This window comes from Echinops telfairi, unplaced genomic scaffold, assembly GCF_000313985.2.
Source record: "Echinops telfairi isolate 266 unplaced genomic scaffold, ASM31398v2 ScPeMD7_1;HRSCAF=3_0, whole genome shotgun sequence".
Lineage (NCBI taxonomy): Eukaryota > Metazoa > Chordata > Mammalia > Afrosoricida > Tenrecidae > Echinops > Echinops telfairi.
In genome coordinates this window covers 7,700,319-7,706,713 of record NW_022103896.1, presented here as the reverse complement: position 1 = coordinate 7,706,713, position 6,395 = coordinate 7,700,319, and the positions used below count along the sequence as shown (strand labels likewise).

Here is a 6,395-nt window from a genome sequence, read left to right as displayed (position 1 = left end):
CACCAAAGCACCAGCAGCCCCACACTGGTAGGAAAAGCTACGCCCACGCAGGGATGTGCCAGGCAGACCGAGCCCCACGGACCCTTCCAAAGCAGCTCTCCTGGCCCTTCTCAGATAGAGGCCTGGGTGCCAGCCTCAGAGTAACCAGTCACGGGTGCCACCCCCCAGGGACACGCTGACTTGGGCTTCCTCGGCCCTCAGCACACGCCGGCTTAGAGACAGTGTGAGCCTAAGGTGCAGGAAAAACCAAGCAGAACCCATTGTCCCGGAGCAGAGCCAGCTCATAGCACCCCTGACGGACAGCGTAGAACTGCACGCCGTGGGTTGCAGAGGCTGTAAACTGTTACCATCTCTGAAGCCCACGGTGGGGGTAGGGGTCACTGGGAGTCTGAAGCCCACGGTGGGGGTAGGGGTCACTGGGAGTCAGCATGGACTCCATGGCCGCGAGCCTGGTTTCTGGTAACTCGTTATGGGAGTAAAAGTCCCACCTTTCTCCCCAGGACCGGCACTAGGTGAGCAGCCCCACCTGAAAGCACTTCTCCACCAGAGCTGCAGTGCCCCGGGGTTCTGCCCACCGAGCACAGCGCCCTGTCCCGCAGCACCCACCTGGGCCCGTGGAACTGACAAGCATGAAGACCCAGCAGGCCGCGCGCGAAAACAAACAACAAATTCATGGCCTACCACTGCCCTGTGGGGTCTGAGACTGAGACTCTTCCAGGGAGCAGAAAGCCTCGTCCTTCTCCTGCGGAGCGGCTGGTGGTTTGGAACTGCCGACCTTGTGGATAGCCTCTCAATGCTTCATCCGTGCATCACCAGGGTAATAAAATCCTTGTCTTGGGCCCAGAGTGTCGAGTCGCCTGCAGGCATGAAGGAACCACTACGAAGAATCCTGCCCCAGGTCTTAGCGCTGTGCCACTCCCCTGCCATCATTTATTCCTCCTGAGGTAGTGGGTCAAGGTCTGGCCTCAGGCACCTCCTTCTCTCTAGACACCCTGGTCTCCCCCCACCCGGCCTGCAGGACTCGTAGGATGCCTGGTGGGTCCCTCGAAGGTATGGACCAGAAGAAGCAGGGATTTGATGGAAGGTGAGAGGCACCAGGTTTAGTGCAGCTAATGTAAGGTGACCAGATTTTAACATTGGTAAAGCGGGACACCATTGATAAAACTCATATCCTGGCGAAATAGCCACATGGCAGCCGAAAACCGTATACCCTAGCTTGCCATGCAGTCTTTCCAAAAATCGGGACTATTTTAAAACGCCGCGGGACACGAGACAAATTGTTAAAAATTGGAACTGTGCTGCCAAAAGCGGGACGTCTGGGCACCTTACTAATGGTTTGGGGGACCCAGCAAGAGACAGTTACTGAGTGTTTATCCTGTCCCTGCGAGCAGGATGAGGCTTAGACTCTTGGGAGCGCAACCAAAGTGGCCAGGGTGGCCAGCTACCACTGAGGGACCAGGCCATGTGACCCCAGGACCGGACGGCCTCCGTCTGACCCAGAGCAGGCCCCACAGGGGGCTTGGTAGATGGGAAGATGGAGCACCCAGGGATGCTGACACCCTCCCCACTCCCCCATCCCGTGCCTCCATTAGGCAGCCTACTCCTTGAGGGGGAAGTTGGCAGGGCCGCCATCTGCACCCCATGGTGGGGGAGCTTTCACAGTGTCCTGAGAGAATATTCCAGGCCTTGGTGGCCAGCACCCAGCCTGTCCGATGATTGCCTTTGGTTGGATGAGGTTCGGTGAATGGAAGACTTATGAAGTCCTCTGGCCTTGAGGAAACTGCCCTGCTGCTCTCTGTGAGTTTCTGGCTCTGTGACCACAGGTCTAGGTTGGGGGTGGGGAGTGGGTGCTGGAGCTCTTCCCTGGAGCCCCCAGGCAGGACCACCAGGGCAGTGTCTGCACAGGGCATCCCTGCTAGGGCAGGAGTCTGCAGAATCAAGGCAAGCTGGTGGGAGGCGTCCTGCCTTGGTCGTAAAGGCCGGTTACACTATTTCAGCTCCAGAGACGGCCACACCTTTCCACCTTGTCTTCCAGGGAGCCTGGAGAGGCCCGGGGTTAGGGAAGGACTAGCCCTGTTGTATATTCATCCGAGGTGGCACCTGGAGCCGGCACATCTGGCTCCCTCGGCATGTCCCTTCCAGCATGCCAGGAGCTGGCAGGGACCATGACCACCACGTGTGGACTGGGTAGGGCCTGCCCAGTCACGGCTCCCAAATGCCTGCCCGAGGTCGTGGATTCTACCAGCTAGGGCAGAGTCAGCTCAAGGTCACCCAGTGGGCTCAGTCCTGAAGTCAGCTCCAACGGTCACAACGCTCCGTGGGAGCCTCACTCCATCTCTGTGACCGCAAAACTCTGGGTCCTGCTCAAAAGCCTGCGCCGAGAGGGAGAGCAGCAGGCGGGGAGGTGCCACTCTCGATGGCCTGGGACCCAGAGGGCCAAGAGAAGCCTCTCCCTGCGGGAATCACTTGTCCTCTGCTCCTCCCCACCCCCAACCCCCACTGCTCGCTCCACCACCTCCACCCTCACCCCTCCTGCCACCACCAGACTCTTGGAGGTAAAGGATGGAGGGAGCAAGAGGGACTTGTGCTGGGCCTGTGCCGGCTGGGGCCGCGGGCGCACAGAGGCCAGAGCCAGAGAGTGGATGGCACCTAGCACCCTGCCTGCCTTGGAGCTTTGGCACGTGCTGCTCTTCCTCCTGGGATGTTCTTGTCCCAGGATCCACGAGGTTCACTCCCTGACTGTGCTTTCTGCTCCAATGTCCCTCACACAAGCTTCCACTCCCGCCCTGCACAGCCCGGGTCTCTGTGTCCCTCTCTGTCGCTGGCTTTTCCTTCCACCTGAGTCACAAAACAACGCGCCGTCAACTCGCTACAGGCCTTCTCTCCCCATCGACGGGTTCTGTTCTGAGGATTCTGTGCTGTATCGGCTGTGGCCACCTGGACAGGAAGGCCAGGGCAGGGCTACCAACGTAGGACCACCAGGGCAGGTGGCCCAGCCATCTCCCTTTCAGAGCCGGCTACTCGGCAGTGTTTTGCACGGCACGCCACCACATGCACATCTTCAGTGGGCACCGCAGAATGGTCATGCCGGCAACTTCTGCACCTCAACACCTCCACCTAGTTGGCTTCAACTCACAGTGACCGGGCGTATAACAGGGTGGAATGCCACTGGTCGGTCCCATGCCAGCTGACGAATGCTGTTCTGTTGGAGCCCATCGCTGCAGACACTACTGTGTCAGTCCATCTTGGCGCAGGTCTCCTCCCTTTCGCTGATGCTTAGCATGATGTGCTGTTCCTCACACGGTTTCCAGGCCGGACGGCAGCTCAATGTACAGGAAACCAAAACCCTCACAGCTGGACCGAGAGGCAACATCATGAGAAATGGAAAATGGAGGACAGATTGACGTGGTCAAGGATTTGGGTCTCGGCTTGGCTCCACAATCAAAGTTCACGGAAGCAACGGTCCAGAGATCAAACCACACACAGCACAGGGTAAATCGGCCACACAGGACCTCTTTAAAGTGCTGAAAAGCAAAGATGGTACGTCGAGGACAGAGGTGCCCCTGGTATCTCAGTCATGTCAGATGCCCGTGAACGGTGGACATTCAGTCTTTCTGAACACTAAAGACGAATGGACGCATGTCAACTACAGTGATGGCGGGGAAGATCGACAGTTCCCCAGGCTTGCAAAGTCCCAGAAGAACAAACACGTCTGTCTGGGAAGAAGCACAGCCAGGATGCTCCTTAGAAGCAAGGGCAGCGAGGTTCTGTCTCATGTCCTTTGGACATGTTACCCAGAGAGACGGTCCCTGGAGAAGGACATCAGGCTTGGTAAAGTGGAGAGGAAGGCGCTCGATGAGATGGATGGACCCCGCGGCTGCACCCATGGGCTCAGACCTCACAGTAAGGGTGAGGGTGGCCGTGACCGGGTGGAGTTTGATTCTGTTGTACATCGGGTCACCATGAGTCAGAGCCTACTCAACAACACCTCAACAGTACCTAGGACGATGCACACCTTTCCTGACTTTAATCCACGCAGTCTTCCCTGGCTCCGGACTACCTCTTGGCCTGTGGACAGGTTCCTCCCCAGGAGCAAAATGTTCTGTTCTGAATTCCCGTTCTTCTCCATCGTACCCATCATTGGCCATGGCCCACACTGCCCAATGCTCCTGCACAGCCAACCACACACACCCAAACACAGGCTCTGGGATTCTCTGCTTCCAGCCAGGAGCCATCTGACGGCAGCAAAGATAAAACATCTAAACGACAAAGGATGCTTCCAAGAACTCAAGGTCACCGGAATGTGCCCTAAGCTAGGTGCCGCCTGTGCTTAGATGTCTGTCTGTCTGTCTGTCTGTCTGTCTCGGCTGCACGTCCCTGTGAATAAAGCCTGCAGACGCCAGGACTCTGCCCACCTGGTTGACCGTGGTGACCGGTGCAGAGGGCAGTGGCGGCCCCCACTGCAGACCTAGGCTGATTGAGCACAGGTGTCTGCAGAGAGGGAGAGGGTGGGTTCCTTCCAGGTTGGGCTCAGCTAGAGGTGGGGTATCTTGGGGGTGTCTGGGCCTGAGGGGATCTTATACAAAACAACAGTACAATCATACAGCACAACCTTCGAAAAGTAGAACCTGCATAAGGCAGACAAGGCCAGAGAAGGACCATCCACCGTATCTCACTGTGAGAGCCACACGCAGCAAAGCGACCGGACACGCAAGAAAACCCACGGTGCCTGTTAACAGGGCAGCCCTGCCGGGTTCCACTCTGACAGGGTTCACCAGCCTCACATCAGTCCTGCCCGAGGCCCCCACTGCCGCCCTCCAGACCCCAGACCTGGATTTGAAGGGTGCCATATCTCAGTCCAGCCCCTTTCGGCTCTGACCCCGCTTCCTCAGCCGTCCTAAGGGCCGGAGAGGCAGAGCTGGACCTGTCACTTCCTTTGTTTTTGCAGAAACAACAGAAACAGAAAGGCAGTGGGGGCAGCGGGTTCCGGGCGTGGTTGGGCAGGACATGAGCCAGCAGCGCGTGAGGAGGTGCCTGGTGCCTGGCACCCAGAGGGCCACGGCATCTGGTCCCACACAGCCTGGTGTCCTGGGGTGGGGCATGAGGATTTTTGCTGGGGTCCAGGTGGGCCTGGGGCTCAGGTGTGTCCAGGTGTGTGCACTGGGGTTGGGGCTGCTTTATCCAGCACTTTCTAAGGAGGCTGGTGGCACAGTCAGTCAGATGTTGGCCGCTCACTGCAAAGTCAGCAGTTTGAAGTCAACAGATGCTCCAGAGAAGAAAGATGAGATTACAGATTTACAGCCTCAGAAGCCGCCTCTAGGGTGGCTATGCGTTGTAATCTACTCTTTGATCGTGGGCTCTGTGCTGTGGCTGAGGGTCACCCCGTGTGTCTCTGGCCCAGGCCCCAGCTTACAGACCGGCCTGTGGCCTGTACTGCAGAATGCTAGGCTGGGGGTGAGGGGGAAGATATGGGGGTGCCAGGATGTACCATTGACTCGGTGGCTTTTGTTTAAGGGGGACACTGGGTCAGCCACTCCCCTCTCTAAGCCTCTGTGTCTTCATCTGCACAAGCCTTCGGGGGTGGCTGCAACGACTGTATAAGAGAAAGAATGGGGAGACACCTAGCAAGCGGTGCAGTGGGTTCAGGGCTGGGCTGCTAACCAAGAGGTCAGCAGTTCAACCCCACTATCTGGTCCACGGGAGAAAGAGGAGGCTGCCTGCTCCCAGAAATATTCACAGGCTCAGAAAGCCTAGGGAGTGGTTCCACTCTGTCCGATAAAGTCGCTATGAGTTGGAATCACCCCCACAGTGGTGGGTTTGGGTTGGATGCTATAGGGTCGCTGTGAGCGGACACTGACTAGAGGACCACGGGTTGTGTTTGAGTTATACGATGGGGTCACAGTGAGTGGGCTGGGTTATAGGCTGTATAGGGTCATTATGAGTAGGAATCAGCCCAATGGCAGTGGATTTGGACTGGGTTTTATATGGTTGTAATGAGCAGGGATTGACTTGGTGGCCGGGGGGTTGGGTTGGGCTGTTTAGGGTCACTGAGTCCACCTCCATCCAGCCCCAATGCTAGGCTGTCCATTTCAACGGTGGCATGCTGTGCTAAAGCTGTCGTCAATACACAATCACTGAAGATAAGGCGGGTGCATAAGAAAATGTGGTGAAGAAAGCGGATGGTGCCCGGCTATCAACATATAATAGCATCTGGGGTCTTAAAGGCTTGAAGGTAAACAAGCGGCCATCTAGCGCAGAAGCAACAAAGCCAACATGGAAGAAGCACACCAGCTTGTGCGAGCACGAGGTGTCGAAGGGATCAGGTATCAGGCATCGTCAGAACAAAAAATCATATCATTGTGAACGAGGGTGAGTGCGGAGTGGAGACCCAAAGC

At 57.2% G+C, this 6,395-nt stretch overlaps 1 protein-coding gene and 1 long non-coding RNA gene across 2 annotated transcripts in view; one reads left to right on the top strand and one right to left on the bottom strand.

Moving 5' to 3' along the window:
- The window catches only part of LOC123520991, a 6,471-nt gene extending 5,632 nt beyond the window's left edge, over positions 1–839 (top strand). The window contains exon 2 of the long non-coding RNA XR_006679501.1: positions 501–839. This is a non-coding gene — a long non-coding RNA (uncharacterized LOC123520991). The remainder of the gene's footprint in view (positions 1–500) is intronic.
- Positions 1–6,395, bottom strand: part of ST3GAL1 (ST3 beta-galactoside alpha-2,3-sialyltransferase 1) — a 56,323-nt gene that overhangs the window by 24,123 nt on the left and 25,805 nt on the right. The gene's annotated exons all lie outside the window — the stretch shown is intronic.